This window comes from Caretta caretta, chromosome 2, assembly GCF_965140235.1.
Source record: "Caretta caretta isolate rCarCar2 chromosome 2, rCarCar1.hap1, whole genome shotgun sequence".
Lineage (NCBI taxonomy): Eukaryota > Metazoa > Chordata > Testudines > Cheloniidae > Caretta > Caretta caretta.
The window spans coordinates 200,507,759-200,523,744 of NC_134207.1; the positions used below are offsets into that span (position 1 = coordinate 200,507,759).

The 15,986-nt window shown below is 42.3% G+C and overlaps 1 protein-coding gene and 1 long non-coding RNA gene across 3 annotated transcripts in view; both read right to left on the reverse strand.

Annotated features, from left to right (window-relative positions):
• Positions 1-15,986, reverse strand: part of LOC125631626 (ubiquitin-conjugating enzyme E2 E2) — a 334,645-nt gene that overhangs the window by 222,842 nt on the left and 95,817 nt on the right. The gene's annotated exons all lie outside the window — the stretch shown is intronic.
• LOC142071163 (uncharacterized) lies at positions 4,236-5,268 on the reverse strand. The gene is made up of 2 exons (XR_012667195.1): positions 5,174-5,268; positions 4,236-5,085 (listed from the first exon to the last, which is right to left on the reverse strand). It is a non-coding gene; the product is annotated as an uncharacterized LOC142071163 (long non-coding RNA).

Consider the following 15,986-nt stretch of genomic DNA (forward strand, 5'->3'; position numbering starts at 1 on the left):
TCTGACCCCTACCCACACACCCTGCCCCCTGACAGGCCCTCACCGGCAGCAGCGGGAAGCGGAGCAAAACACAGCACAGAATCTATTACAAAATATTGTTTGTGGCCCTTTAACCTTTTTGATACAGTATAAATCAGTCCAAAAGGCACATGCATCACTGTAGAATAGGGATGGCCAACCTGTGGCTCCGGAGCCACATGCAGCTCTTCAGAAGTTAATATGTGGCTCCTTGTATAGGCACCGACTCCAGGGCTGGAGCTACAGGAGCCAACTTTCCAATGTACCAGGGGGTGTTCACTGTTCAACCCCTGGCTCTGCCACAGGCCCTGCCCCCACTCCCTCCCGCACTTCCCCTGAGCCTGCCGTGCGCTCGCTCCTCCCCCCTCCCACCCAGAGCCTCCTGCACACCACGAAACGGCTGATTGGGAGGTGTGGGAGGGAGAGGAGGTGCTGATCGGCGGAGCTGCCAGTGGGTGGGAGGCGCTGGGAGTGGGGGGTGGGAGTGGGGAAGAGAGCTGATGAGAGTCTGCTGATGCATTACTGTGGCTTTTGGGCAATGTACATTGGTAAATTCTGGCTCCTTCTCAGGCTCAGGTTGGCCACCCCTGCTGTAGTACATACTTCACTTGCAGACCTGATGCATATCATCCATTTATAGAGTGTAGGGGGAAAAGGTGGTAATCAATACAGAAAGGCATCTTTTATAAAATGGCATAATTCCTTCAGCTGCTTATATTCCAGAGAATCATTAATGAAATACCTCGGAGCTATTCTCCTTATATAAATATATACAACTCCCTGCTCCGCACACACACACTTTACATCTACTACCCTTTGTTTCCCATACAAAATAAAGATGTCATGCAGTCCACATTAAATAGTACAAGAGAAGTTTTACCTGGTTTCCATATCCATCTCTTCTCCCTCAAAATGAGCACACTCTGGAGACTTACAAAAGATGAAAACCTTAAATATGGAAACTCACTGCCCTGATTAGAGTGTAGCTTTAATTCTGCCTTTCATCACCGCTATGCCCGGTTAGTGTCCAAGAGTGACTGACTGGTGTTGAAATACAAATATTTTTATCTCAGTTCCCCTGTGGTCTTCAGATCAGATGTAAAATTAGATCACCATCCAACACCGCATGAGCCACTTACTACAGATGCATTCATCTTTCCCGGTTCTCTTCTTATTTCTCTAATTGCTCCTTCAGCATGTCCTTTGGCAGATCCTCCTCATCCTCCCTCCAACTTTTATTGGCTCTGTCCTTGGCTCCCCTTCTTTTCTATACTTTATTTCAGGGTACTCTCATTTGCAAACACAAATTTAACTATCATCTCTATGCTGGCGACTTGCAGATCTGCCTCACTATTCCAGACCGGTCCTTCTGTGCAAATTAAAATCTCAGCCTGTTTCTCTGACATCTCTTCAGGAATGTTCAGCTGCCAGGGCAAGCTCAATATGGCTGGAACAGAGTGCAATCTTCACCCCAACATCTTTGTTCAACACCATCATCCTGCCTATCAGTCAGGGCCATAACCTAGGCACCACCTTCAACTCAAAAATCTAAATCCTTACACATCACGGCTATTTCTAAATCTTGCAAATTCCTTCTGCATACCATCTCTCAGATACAGCCTCCTGTATCCATCCACACAGACAAAACTCTCATCCAGGCTTTCATCATCTCGCATCTCAATTACTGCAACATCCTGTTCTCTTGCACTGACAACTGTAATCCTGCACTGCTTGTAACCATTCAGAATGTTGCTGCAAAGAACATTCTCCTAGTTCGTCGCTTTGACAACGTCAGCGCTCTATGAATCCTCCACTGGGTCCTCCTTCTCTATCATATCAAACCTAAGCTTTTCCTCTTCAATTTTAAGATCCTTCCTCGCCTAAACCTACCCTACCCATCATCTCTCATTCAGTACTGAAATGTCAACCCCACCTCAGATCGGTCAATAATGCCAGCCTCTACTACACAATTGTTCAATTTTCAAACTAGCACCTTTGTGTGAGAGTCATCCCCTGTAAGGATCTGCAGAGCTACCTCAATATTCTCCTTCGAACACCCCTTTGCCATGATGCCTACAAAAAAACTTGACAATGGTTTGGTCACAGGTGCACTGATACCACTGCCTATCCCACTGACTGATATTGTCTTTCTTTGTAATTCCCCATCTGTCTGTATCCATCTGTTGTCTCTTGTCTTGTACTTAGATTGTAAGATCTTTGGGGCATGAACCATTCTTTTGTTCTGTCTTTGTACAGAGCCCCTAGTGCAACAGGATCCCGGCCCATGACTAGGGCTCCTAGATGCTACAATAATACAAATAATAATAATACCACAGCAACCATTATGTAGCATATAATAAAGACAGGTCTCAAAGTAAAGGAAAAAATCAAAAGCTAATTGTAAAAACTCACTCTTTCTCATTTACAAGCAAAGGTTTTTACTTTCCTGGCTGCCCCACTTATTTTATTTCCTCAATAGTGTTCGATATTAACCAGTAGCACTAATCACGTGAGTCCCCCCATACTCTTTTTGTCTCATAGCCAGGTATGCTGTTTTTGGCTAGATGAAAGATTATGCTTCTTTGTGGATGAGTTCACTACTGCCTATTTATTCACGTACTCAAACACTGCCTAGTTTGCCTTTCTAATGTTGCCTTTGTGACTCAAATAAAAAAAATCATTTTGAATTAAGAACTTGAAATACACAATGCAAAAAGCAGCAGAAAATAATCTGAACAACACAATTTAAGATTTTCTTATGTATGATGTTCTTTACCCTTCCAATATGTTAAGAGTAAATTTGTTTACTATCAATTGTTATTGCAACTGTACTCATCAATTACTTAAAATAATCTAAGGCAAGGTTTTCAGAGAATGTTGTTCCGTAACGCCTTTAGCAACACAATATCCAAAGCCATCCTTCCCCCAACCTCCTGACTTCCCTTCTCCAATATTATCCCCTTCACAAAGACCCACATCCTTGTCAGTAGACTCAGTGAGGTTATGGCTACAGCGATCCACTCATTTGTCATCCCCAGATTGGATTGTTGTAATTCGGCTTATTTAGCGCTCAATGTAGAAGCAATTCAAGAGGTTCCAATTTGTGCAAACTGCCAGCCTGACTCCTCCTCACAGGAACAAGCCTCAGCAACCCCATGGCTCTGCACTCTCTGCTGGGTCTCAGTATTATTCATTGTCAAGTTTAAGGGGTTTGGGTCCCTATTTTCAGAGCCATCAATTAATCAGGATCCAGCTGCATTAATGACTGTTTTTCTGTCCATGACCCCTTCTCCTTCAGGAAAATGCAGCCAATGAAACTAGGGCAAAGCATCTGAGAGCAAGAAAAAGTGTTCTCACTAGAGAGAGTTTGGCTGTAGAATGAGCTACCAGAGATTATTCAATTAAACTAAAATGTCTGGTCAATTTTAGAACATGATAAAGGCCCATCCTTTTATGATACAACTTTTCTATCAAAACTAGAAGGCTACATTTTCTATTTAAAACCAATATACTCAAAAAACCCCCAGAATTTGAAAAAGATGAAAAGCAAACACCCAGTATTCCATTAAATCTACTTTGGACCTCACTATTCAGATTACCAGGAAACCATTTAGATGCTATGGCAGTGGTTATAATGGAAAACCCTTAACATAGAGATGGAAGCTGGTCTAGACCCCAGGATGAATCTGGGGCATCATCTTATGTGTATGCAAAGCATCATTCTAGGAGATAAATAGCAATAAAATATTTTATTCAAGCAGATACTGGTAGATTCTAAAAGTTGGGTTTATCTAGAGTTATAACATTAAAAAAGGAAGAATCAACAAACTCCAGTTTGACAAACTTATTTCTCCCATAGCCAAAATACATCAAGCAGTTTAACATCTCGGTTCAGGGGTGCATGTGTGTGTTGGTATCAGGAGAGTTAACGGCATATTTCAGTGTAAATGGTGAACACAGGGCAGCTGAGACATTCTAAAAGGCAGCTCAGCTCTGGCCTTATTTCAAACTAACAGTTGATTCATTTAGCTGATTCAGCAGCGCAGCAATAACAACATGGATAATTTCCTGCTTTGTCTTAAACAGGAGAAATACTTGGCAACTAGCTACAGAATGAATCAGACATTTTTAAATGTTCCAACTTGGAGCATAACACGTGCAAGTGACTATGAAGTAGCTTTCTCCCCACTTTTAGAATATAAGAAACCAGTCACCTGTGAATATTTAAGTTTTTCTTTATTTTGTCAATCATTGTACAAATACAAATATAATCAAATGAATCAAAGGAATAATTCAGCCGATTACAGAAATGTCCTCAGGAAAAGACAGCAGTGTCCTGACCCTCCCCAGTCAGACCTGCCCAGACCCAGACCCCCATTGACCTCATGCAACAACCAGAGCTCATGCAACTCGGCACCATCTGGCCCTGCCTTTCCAATGGAGACAAGAACGGACAACACTTGGCAGGCTTGTGCCTTTACTGTGGTGGAATTGGTCACTGTCTCAGGCTGCCCATCAAAAGGTCCATCCATCTCCCAGCTGGGAAATTCCAGGCCCCAACCTTGAATGAAGGTACCCCTTGGGAATGGTATAAGTCCTATTGTTCTAGTGTCCAACAGACAGGCACTGCCTCCCAGTAGTCAGGGCTACCAGTTGGAGCAGAGGTCGAAGCCGGACATAGGGCTGGGACTTAGCCGAGCGTAGTGCTGTAATTGAGACCTGGGAACAGGCTGGGGTCAGAACTGAGATCAGAGTCTGCAAAAAAGCCACGTCAGTACCGTAGCCAGAGTCCAGACACAGGCCAAAGGTTGAAGCCAGCCGATCAGAGTCCGAGGAGGTAAGGAGTCAAAGGCAAGGCTGGAGCAGATCAGTAACTGGATCAGGAGCAGGCTAGGAGTCAAGAAATGTGATAGGTTGTAAGGCAGCAAGAGGATTCCTGGGCAGGCACGGACTGATCTGCAGCTCCAGTGGGGCTGGGGAAATACCTGAGCCTGGAGGTCATCTGACTCAGGCTCTCTTCAGGGATAATATGCTTCCGCATGCTTGAACGCTGAGGCACTGAGGGTTCTGTGGGAAGAGTAAGTTAATGCAGCTGAGAGAGCAGCTCTGGTTTGGCTGCAGGTTTGCCTCAATGGCGGCACTTCACCCTATTCACCTTCAGTTCCCTTTCTGCTTAAGACATCTGGCCATGGTGGAAATCCATCTGGAAGCCCTAGTGGATATGGGAGCATCTGGTAACTTTATGGACCTAGAATTAACGTGGCAACATCAGATTCCGACATGGGTCAAGCCTGTCCCGACCTCATCGAGGTGGTCAACAGCTCCCTTATATGTTCTGGTCTAGTTATAGGAGAAACAGCTTCTCTAGAAGTCACTACCATACAGGACCACCTGGAGACCTTACAGTTTGGCCTAGTCCATTCTCCTCCACTCCCCACACTTCCCAATTATTCTCAACATCACTTAGCTACCCATCCATGACCCCCACATCCGCTGGAGCTCTAGCATGATCTAATTCACCTCTCTGCATTGCCCATCAGTCATGCTGCCTCAACCTGTCTAGAAAAAGAGGCTATCCCCTTCTCTCACCAAGCCCAGGCAGGAGAGCCCTTACTAGCCTCCTTCAGCTCCCTCCCCTCCCACCACCATCCCACCTCCAAATACTATGGCTATACCAGCAATTACCAGGATGTCTGACATTTTTTACAAAAAGGCAGATATCTTGCTGCCTCATTGGCCCTATGGCTGCTGTATAGATATCCAGGCCAGAGTAGAAATCCCCGTTCGACGTATTTATCACCTTTTTGAATGCAGATGTTCTATTATTTGAAACAAATCATAGCGAATGTATTTGTTGTTAAACCTTTTGTTACTATCAGTCCATGTATTAATATTACATTAGGCTCTTACAGATTTCTTATGCTAGGGTTTTGTTGTGTTTTCTTAATCGAAATTTGCTAATATTGAACTTTCCAATTCATTTAAGATAATAAACTCCTAATTAGGAAATATTTTATTTTGATCCTAATACCAAATTAAACTTAAGATGCTAGATAGTTTTACTGTATTTTCCTCTCATCTTCTGCCAAAATTTCCTCTTAGCTCCATCCAGTTTCTTTATTTTTGACTGTTAAGCTTCATTTTTATTATTTTTGAAAAAGTGAGCGAACAGAATCTATCCCTACTTCACATAAGTGTTACTGGAGATTGTGCTTTTGTGACTAATAACTGGTTCCATTTATGCCCAGTACTTTTTATCAGTTATGCACACATCTGATCATCAGCCTGCATTTTCACCATCATTCCCACCTAGTAATGTCTGAAAGTGTTCCAACCAGAGACAGACAGAATGTCTTTCAGAGTGTAAAACTCCCAAAATATTAGTAGAGGGAAGTGCAGGCCTACTTTGTAACATAGAGGGCTGTAGACACTACAAAATTAAGTCGACTGAAGTTGACATACAGCCACTGCATGACTAAAGCGGTGGCTCACGTCCACACTATGCATCTTCTGTCAGTGGTGCATGTCCTCTGACTGAAGTGGGGCATTGTGGGACACTGACAGGTGGAGCCCAGCATCAGCTGGACACAGGGCTCACCGCTGGGAACTCCCTCGTCCCGGTGTTGACAGCCCGCGCTCTCAATCAGGCACTGGGGCTCACAGCTGTGAGCTGTAAGCCCATCTGTCAACACTGGTGCCGGTTGTGTGTGTGGGGGTGGGGAAGGGGGCAAGCTGTGAGCCCGCCATCCGGATGACAGCTGAGGCTGTCAGGTTTGGGGTGGGAGAGGCCCAGCTGTGAACTCTGTGCCCGGCTAATAGCGCAGGCTGTCAGCACCAGGCCAGTGGGTCCCCGGGCAAAGGGTTCACAGCTGGGCCTCTCCCACCCCAAACCTTACAGCCTCCTCAGCGTGTTATATTCTCAGATGTGCACAATTCTCATTGATTTAAATGGAGGCCCTCACATATATTAGAGATCAGAACACTGCCCTATATTAGACTGACACATTTAGTAGTTTCTTCTTCTCTTGATCAACCTGCAAAACAACTCCACCAACGTTAATGTGAGCCACATGCAGAAAAAGAGGGTTGAATACAATCAAATCACCTGAATACATTAAGAGAATTTCAAAAACTGCATTTAAGCTGATAAACAATTCAGCATTGTTTGCAGTGTTGTTGTACCCCTGTTGGTCCCAGGATATGAACTGATGAAGACCTCTGTGTAAGCTTGGTCTCTTTCACCAACAGAAGTTGGTCCAATAAAACATATTACCTCACCCACCTTGTGTGTCTAATAATTCAGCAGCCACGCACTTTGTTTCTCTATAGTTAGAGACAAATCAAGCAACTACAATAATGTAGATAGAATTTTTTTAAGTAGTTTTGACATTTTCAAAGCTTTCAGTTTTAGATATTTCATAAATAAACCAAATACTCAGGATTAACTTTACTTAAGGTAAGGAAGTAACAAAGAGGTTAAAACTAATGTGAGCAGAATTAGGCTTATTGTTCTATCTTGGTAATCATGCATGTTACTGAGATCATTACAGAGTACTCTTAACACAGCTCAAATTGAATTTTCTATAGCAGAATACATAAGACATAGCTCTTCTTAAGGGAGATTTATTGCATTTCACTAGCACAAATAAAACTAAGGCTCGGTGACCCTTTTGGATCTTTTCCGTTAGTAGTGAGTTTGTTGGCTCATGTCAGTAATGCCATGTTTAACAGACATTGCTGCTGTTCTGAAAAATAACAATCTATGTAAAATTAACTTTACCCCATAGGTTTTCACATTACAACAGTGTGACACAGGGTGCAGTTGCCCCACACTGGATTGGCAGGGGTTAACCCCACACTCTGAGCAGAGGAAGCCACACCCCTTTGCTGGGCATGCAGTATAAAAGGGAGCAGCTCAGCTCAATCTAGGCTGGTCGCCGAGGAGAAAGGACGTATGTTGCAGGCTCCAGCCCGAGAGTGGCTGAAGCCCCAGACTGTGGAAGCCGGAGGTGCCGGGACCCAGGCAGATACCAAGTACCTGTGGACACCCCAGGGAGGTTGGAGCCACCAACAGAAGTATGGGACAAGGAACTTGGAGACCCTGAAGATGCCCAGATCATGGCATTGACAGATACAGCAGGAAGTGGCCGAGGGGAACTAGATAGTGGACTGGTTAGAGAACCAGGCATTGAATCAGCATGTTTCAGTCGGATCCCTGCTGACTCAGTGGCGAACACACTTGCCAATGACAAGGCCCTGAACTGGAGTGGAGTAGGGAGGGCCTGGGTCCCCGTAAACCGCCACCACCCATTAGTAGGTAGCGGCTCACTCCCGCAACTGTCCACCAGATGACGCAGCCCACTGAGGAGGGCAGCCCATATTGACTCTGGCCATCAGGCCACACAGCCCTGCTGAGGAAGGCAGCAATACTGACTTTGGCTACTAGCTCATACTGCCCTGAAGGAAAGGGTGATCATATTGACTCTGCCCACTAGGCTATACTACTCTGAAGGAAAGGACAGCCATATTAACTTTATAGACATTGGCCACTGGGCCTTACTGCCTTGAGGTTGAGGGTAGTCTGATAGACTTAACTAAGAGGTTATAACACCTTTTCCCCGCCCTAAAGGGAGATGGAGTGTATTTGCCCCACAACACAGTCATTGTCCTGTAAATATCTATTACGTTTATGCAAGTTTTTGCATGTAAAGTTATTGCTAAGACAAATGTAAAACCCCAGAATATAGAATAAATGCCATATATCAAATCCTTGTTTCTCCTCCATCTGGCGAACTAACTACAGAAAGGGAATGGAGCTGAATTTCTAAATCGGAAGCTGATGTGAGCAGAGAGAACACATAGAACTAATACATATTTAGAAAGCGAATACAATTATTGCAATTGTATAGTCTTCCAAAAATCAGAGGACCTACCCAAAGAGTAACTTTACTGCCCCTGCTTTAGAAGCCCCAGTTTTGCCACTTTTCTTAGCATTAAAATGGTAATGAGACAAGTTGCACACATCAATTACATTGTATGTTTCCAGTCGTGTTCTTTACACAAATATGGATAGTTTAATTGATAAATTCTGTATACCTTAATAAGCCATTGGAAAAAAGGTCTACATCAGTGGTTCCCAAACTTTATTGGTTCACATACTGTCTTCTTAAAACTTAGATGTTTGAAATACTACATGAAAATCTCTCCTTTTTCTGCACATTTATTTTAGGCCTTATAGGCTTAAGTATTTCGGGACTTTATAGCAAAACAAATGCCTGGAGAAACGAAGTTTAAAACATTCAATTATAACATATTTTAAAACATCAGGTTTTTAGACTGTGCTGCCAAACAAACCTCCCGCCCACCCTCACCCCCAATAAACCAGCCACTATTATTTTGTCTTTTGTGTTACTCAAAATACAAGAAACAATGTCATAAATAATGTCTTGATATTTTTTGGTATGTGATTAAGCTACATTCAGTGGCTTCCTTTTTAACTTGTCTAATTTAAATACAAAGCTCCTGCTAATTCTTATCTGAATTATCGTTGAACATGAGCCAAATTTCATTTTAAGTTTTTACAAAAGTTAAATACTGTAAAAAAAAATCAGAACATTTCGAGTAGCTTTCAGAGAAAACTAAAAAGAGTATCATTATTGGCAGGGAGGGCTCAAGGGGTTGAGGGTAGAGAGCAGCTTTGATCCAGGGCTCCTGGGTGCCTGGAATGCTGCGCAAACTGTACAGTGGCTTCCCGTGCTAGGAGGAGGCTCAAATTGCAGCCAGTCAGTTGCACTGCTGCTGAAGAGCCTGGTGACTCTTAGGGTTTTGTCTACATTGAGAGGTGTGACTGCAGCACCTGTTAACATATCCAAGCTAGATTTATTAACAAACAGTGAAGCCACAACAGCATGGGTGGCGGCACTGGCTTGATAACCCCGGTTACGTTCTTGAACAGCAAGGCTGTGCTTCCACCCCTGCTGACACAGCTCCACTGGTATTGTTATTCAAGCGAGCTAAATCAAAGCTAGAGTGGGTATGTCTACATATGCTGCAATCACATCTCTGATTGCAGTGAAGACATTTCTTAAGTGCTATAGACAGGCTTTTATCTACGGGACTCAACCAGCCATTCACACCCCCAACTTCCCTGAGAATACAGAAAGGAAGGCACCCCCTGCCTCACAGCCCTGTAGTGCAGAGGGAGCACTTTCTATATGGGGCCCATTGATCTCCGGGATCCCGGAAGCTGCAGGTTTTGCAGTCGTTCTGAACCAACCCTGCTTGCTATGTCTTTTGGGACAAGGGGAGTTCTCATTATGCAATATGGAACTTTGTGAGTTTGCCTCGAGTTGTGTGTCTCAACACAAACTGAAGGCTAGGCTTTACAGAAAGCCAGCTAGCTGTGCACTAGATTAGTACAGCGTCCATCTGCACAGCTACAATGCACAATACACGACTAAATAAAACTAGTAAGCTGGCATAATCGGAAAGCGTTATTCATCATGATGCTTGAATGCAGCCAGGAGAGCACATTTTGCTTCTCGGGCATTTTCTGGCATCCTGCAGCACATACAACAATTCATTTGAAACCAAAAGACTCGAGTTTTTTTGTATATCACTTTCAACAAGCTCATGTGCCACAGTTTGGGAATCCCTGGTTTAGATGATAGGCAATAACCAAAAAAAACATTCTCAATACTACCTTAACCAAAGTAACACACTAGACATGAGATGAGGTTTTCATTATGTCTATTCAAGCCTCTCATTCTTGTTTTGTTTGGAGAAATAGCGATAAGGCTCAAGACGTCTCTCTAAGCTGGATTCACCAAAGTGTCTAACTCATTTGTGGGTAGCACTCCCTGCTCCACCTCAAAACCATCTGTGTTTTTGAACTTCCCTTGAAAACATATTCTAAAATATTAGCACATTTGTTGCTCCTCCCCTCTGTTTGCAACTTATGTTTTCAGTACCATTTTCCTCACTCTCTAGGGTTGCAAACTATCCGGGTTTTCCAAGGCTCATTCCTTTTCGGAGGTAGCTCTCTCTGAAAATCCGTAAGGATGCTCACTACACACTGCCAACTCTCCAATTTTATGGGCTCAGGCTCATTCTAGACGTCCTGGTTTTTGTTTGCACCTCAGAGGTGGCAACCATAACACACACGGGCGTGCGCACGCACACACACACACACACACAAAGCCTGTGACTTAATGCTATATATGCATTAGGGAGAAGGAGAATATCGTTTGCCTACAGCACTTCAAATGTCAATTCAATCAATTAAGATTTTCTTAACCTTCTAATTCAATGAATATTAAATGACAGAAAATGGTTTGAAAGCAAGCCAGACTGATTACGTAAACAGTGTCAGGTCCAGTAAGAGAATATAAGTTGAGCATGCTGTTGAGATAATACACCTCACCAGCTGAGCCAGGCTGAGAAGCCGGCTGTCCAGAGAGCAATAGTAGCTCGGATAGCTCGCATTGGCTTTGCCTGAGTAGTAATCCACATCTGCATATGTGCTTGTTTCAGAGGAAGGAATGATGCAACAGGGCAGCCAACTAGAAGTAGTGGAGAAAAATGTGTCTGACCATAAATCAATTCCTCTATGTGACAGCAACATTTTCAGTGGAAATGAAATGATAAGAACTACACAATTCAACCACCTCTTTTTCCCCGATTCTGATCATTGTCCTTCTGGTGTCTAATCTGAACCAGAACACTTTTCTCCTCTCGGATGGATCTAGATGTTCTTTTAACCCCAAGTTATTTTTTATCCTTGGAAAAATACTGAAAAATATGCCAGTTTTTATTTTTATATTATATACACAACACACACACATATATAATTTCTCTACCGATACAAATATTAGGTTTTCACTTACTCTGGAAGCACCAACGGTGTGAAACTGTCGAAGATCAACAAATCAGAGGAGGCATTTTGTATGCATCTTTTCAGAGCCCATCTCTAATGAGAGCTCAACTATAAGTTCTTGGAGATTGCCCAGATGTCTGAGGCAGCCACAGGCTGCAACTGTTTCACAAGTTGTGTGGCTCAGGCCAGACAAGCTAAATTCCATTGGTCTGAGGCATACAGTGTGTCCTTCATATTTTTACCAACTGGTTTTTTGTCATTGTCTGTAAATCATAAAACTGTTCATCACAGCAAAGTTGTAAATAAAATAGAAATACAAAAGATGTAATAAATTTAAGGCTAGATTCTCTGCTGTGCCAAGTTTCTACTCAACCCAGCACAAAGGTGGGGACAGAGTGGACTATCTAACCTGCACCAGATGGCAATGGTCCTCAAGGGGTCCTGCCAGAAAGTAGCATAGTGCAATAAACTCAGGCCCTATCTCCTCCCCACCACATCTTTTGTGGTGGAGGTTGGCGAGGGACGGTGATGTAGGAGCTGACTATGCCAGTTCTATGGCCAGTGGGTAATCATCAACAGGGAGACAGACCCCTTTGGGCTGCCACAGCAGCCCAAAGGGAAACAGATGGGGCAAAGAATCTGGACTACACTTTTGTATATGCATTTAAAATATGCCATTAAGGGTTACATAAATTATTTTAGTAGATGTTGCATCAGGTCTCAAATGACAGATTTATAAGAAATTACAGTTTAATGCTGTTAACATTTCAGTTCAAAAGTTGGAATGGCCATCTATGCTCTTTGCTTCTGAAAAACTCTGTCAGGGTGAACGGATTTAAAATCAAGGCAATTTAAATCACCAAGTGGAAAGCCTGGATTTAAATAATCTATTATAAGCAACTTTTCCATTTAATCAACTTCAATTGTTTTCTGAAGAAAGGTGTATTCTCATTGGTTGATATAACCTTTAAAACGTGTTGATTTACAACTAACTAGAGCCTTTACACTAGATTTGGAACATCTTTTTGCTAGCTAGGAGCATGCACTATAAGTATACACATTTATTGAAGCAATTATACAATTTAATATTTTCAGAATCCATGTAACTGTATATTTTTAGTATGCTAGAAAACGATGAATGATATATTGCTTGCTTACTAGATAATTAAGTTTCTGCTCTTGATTTGTGTCAAGCTGCATTAGCATGGCAACTGAAATTTAATTAAACACAAAACAGCTTATAACATCTATTTTTATTCAACAACTGTAAATGTTTTGGGTACATAAACTTCAGTGTTTTCCCATGAACTGGAGAGTAAGTTTTGATGGTGTGTGTCTGGGGAGGGTTGGGGGGGGGTCATAAATATTTATAATTTGAGAACAGAGTCAATCAGAACTCAGGTAGGGAGAAGCTATAAAATAGGCATATGAGACCACCCAGTTGGGCTCAGTGGATAATCCTGATGGGGTCTCCAGGAGTCAGAGGACAGGTCCCAATGCCTCCAGTGACTTTGCCAGTCTCTTGCACCCAGTAGCAAAGTCCCTAGATCCCAAACAACCAAGGTCTTAATACAGTACATAAACTATTGTGCCCTATTTATAAAGCTTGACCTCAAAAGTTGGAATCGGGGGAAAACATCTCTTTATATAGAAAGGTAGCCTATAACTCAATTTTTTTAATAGAGGCTCCAGGAATCAGCATATTTGTTTTTTATTTAAATGTTAAGAGATTATAATAAATTTAAGTCAACATTTTTTATTAAATTCAGATTTCCTTTTAAACTGTTTTATTTTTAAAAAGAAAAATTCTCATTTAAACAAAATCAAGTTTAAAAAATCTATTTTTTAAAACAAATAATTGATTTTTATGCATCTTGCTGTGTATTTATTAGTGATTGCCAAGGATTTTCTGAGAAGTACAGGAAATTAAAGCAAATTTATTATCCTGCCCCTGCCAGAAGATGTCTGCTTTAAAATGATCTCTTCATTAGTTTACCAGGCAAGTATACTTACTTTCTTACCAGAAATTAAAGTCGATTAATACTAAATATTTTAAATGAAAGTTTTGAAGAGTGCACTTTAAATTATTATAAGCAGCTGTCTCCACTGAGGACTATTCATAAGTTACACACATTTAAACAATGACAAAAAGGAATAATAGGGAAATCAATTACTTCCACGTAGCCGTCTTTCTTTGAAACTAATGTACTCTATAAATCCACACCCTTAGGTCACTGGGGTTTATACACTAAATCAGGTGATTCTTAGAAAACACTTAAAAGTCCCTTTCACCAGAACTACCAGGTATATCTACTTTGAGGGTGCATTCAGCCTGTTTTTAATTGCCTCTAACCCCACCTTTCTTATCATAATATCTTATTCAGAAACAAGAAGCAGAGAACAAGTGGTTGGCTACTGGTCCTGTGAGAATACATCTCTTGAATTACACCAGTTCATGCTGGCCTATTTATATTTGTCGAAGTGGTGAATATTCTGCAAAGATCACCATTATTGATGACCACGGAAATATGAGTGCTGAATAAGTGATAAACAAAACTGATGTAGAACAAATGTTATTTCCTACACAAAATATAGAAATAAAAATACATTTCTGTAAAACTACAGAACAGCATACAATGGTGATATAGAACCAAACAAAATAAACCTGAGGGAAAAAAGGAATGGAATAAGATGGAGATGAACATGAAAAGCAGCTTTGGTAACACAGACAAGCTGTATTTGACATCCAATAAATCAGCAAGTCCGCAGTTTATAAAAGAGATGTATAATTTCCCCCAAGTTTCCACCTTATAATTACCAACAAGACAAACCAGTGAGAGAGCACGGTCATTTCTGCTGCTCTGGGTCTAACTGTAATTTAATACTCCTTTGACAATACTACCAGCAAAGAACAACATCTATGAATATGATGGGCCAGCTTCTCTACTGCAGAGAGATCTGTTCAGTTCAGGAAATGTGACAGCGGAATTCCAGGGGGCCACTACGATTCCCCAGTTCTCTACTCTGAACAGCTCCAGTCTGTAAGTAAGGTAGAGGTGGTCTGTAGGCTGCTCCCATCTACACAAGCTAGCAACAGTCCCAAAAGGCCTGCCTGTTGAAAACTGCATGAGCACAGCAGTGCTCTGGTCACATCCCCAGCCCACCCACTACACTGGGAGGCTGAGAGATTTGGTGGCACAGGAGCCAATTATGTCAGCTTTACACCAACAGAGCTTCCCTACCCCTGTAGGGGGAATTTTCAGCTGACTAGATTTATAGGATATAGATCAGTGGTTTTCAAACTTTTTTTTCCGCGGACCACTTACAAATTGCTGAGGCTCTCAGTGGACCACTTAATGATCTTTCCAAATGTTGTTTGTACCGTTAGCTAACTCTTGTAAAGCCCTCTGGATAAAAGTGCTATATAAAAAAAACTTAATAAACTTTTTTTGTTCTACAAATAAAAGCACACAACTCATATTTTAATATCAGTAGCCTTACCTTTCTAATGTGATGGAGAGCCCTCTCTCCTGCCAACAGCAGCCACAGAGCTGAGACTAGGAAGGAGGGCCATTTCTCCCTGGCAGCCGCAGCCCTGGAGCTGGGGAAAGTCACCTCTTTCTCTGGCCACTGCAGCCCTGCACATCCAAAATCCCCCCCACCCCCTCTTCTCTCCCCACTGCCCCCTCCCACCTACCCTCTATTCCCCCCAAGGCCACCACCTCACCTTACATGTGCATCCTCTTCAGGGTCCAGGCACCTAATTAGTGGAACTGCCTGTGCAGCTCCTCTAATTAGGCAGGTGGCCCTTCATTCTCTCATGTGCGGCCACCCAGATGCACACCTTAGAGGGAACCATCTGCGGACCACCTGAATGGAGCTCATGGACCAAAGTTTGAGAACCTCTGGTCTAGATAGCTTGGGGGAGAGAATCAGGCCCTAATTTAACTGAAACATGAAATTTAAAAATTTAAAAATAGGCTAGGACTATTTGATCTCCATAAAACCAAGGAATATTCAAAACAAAATTTGTAAAGGAAAGTTTGAAAGGGATTGACATTTGGAAGAGGAAAAGAATCAGTTTATTCTGTGT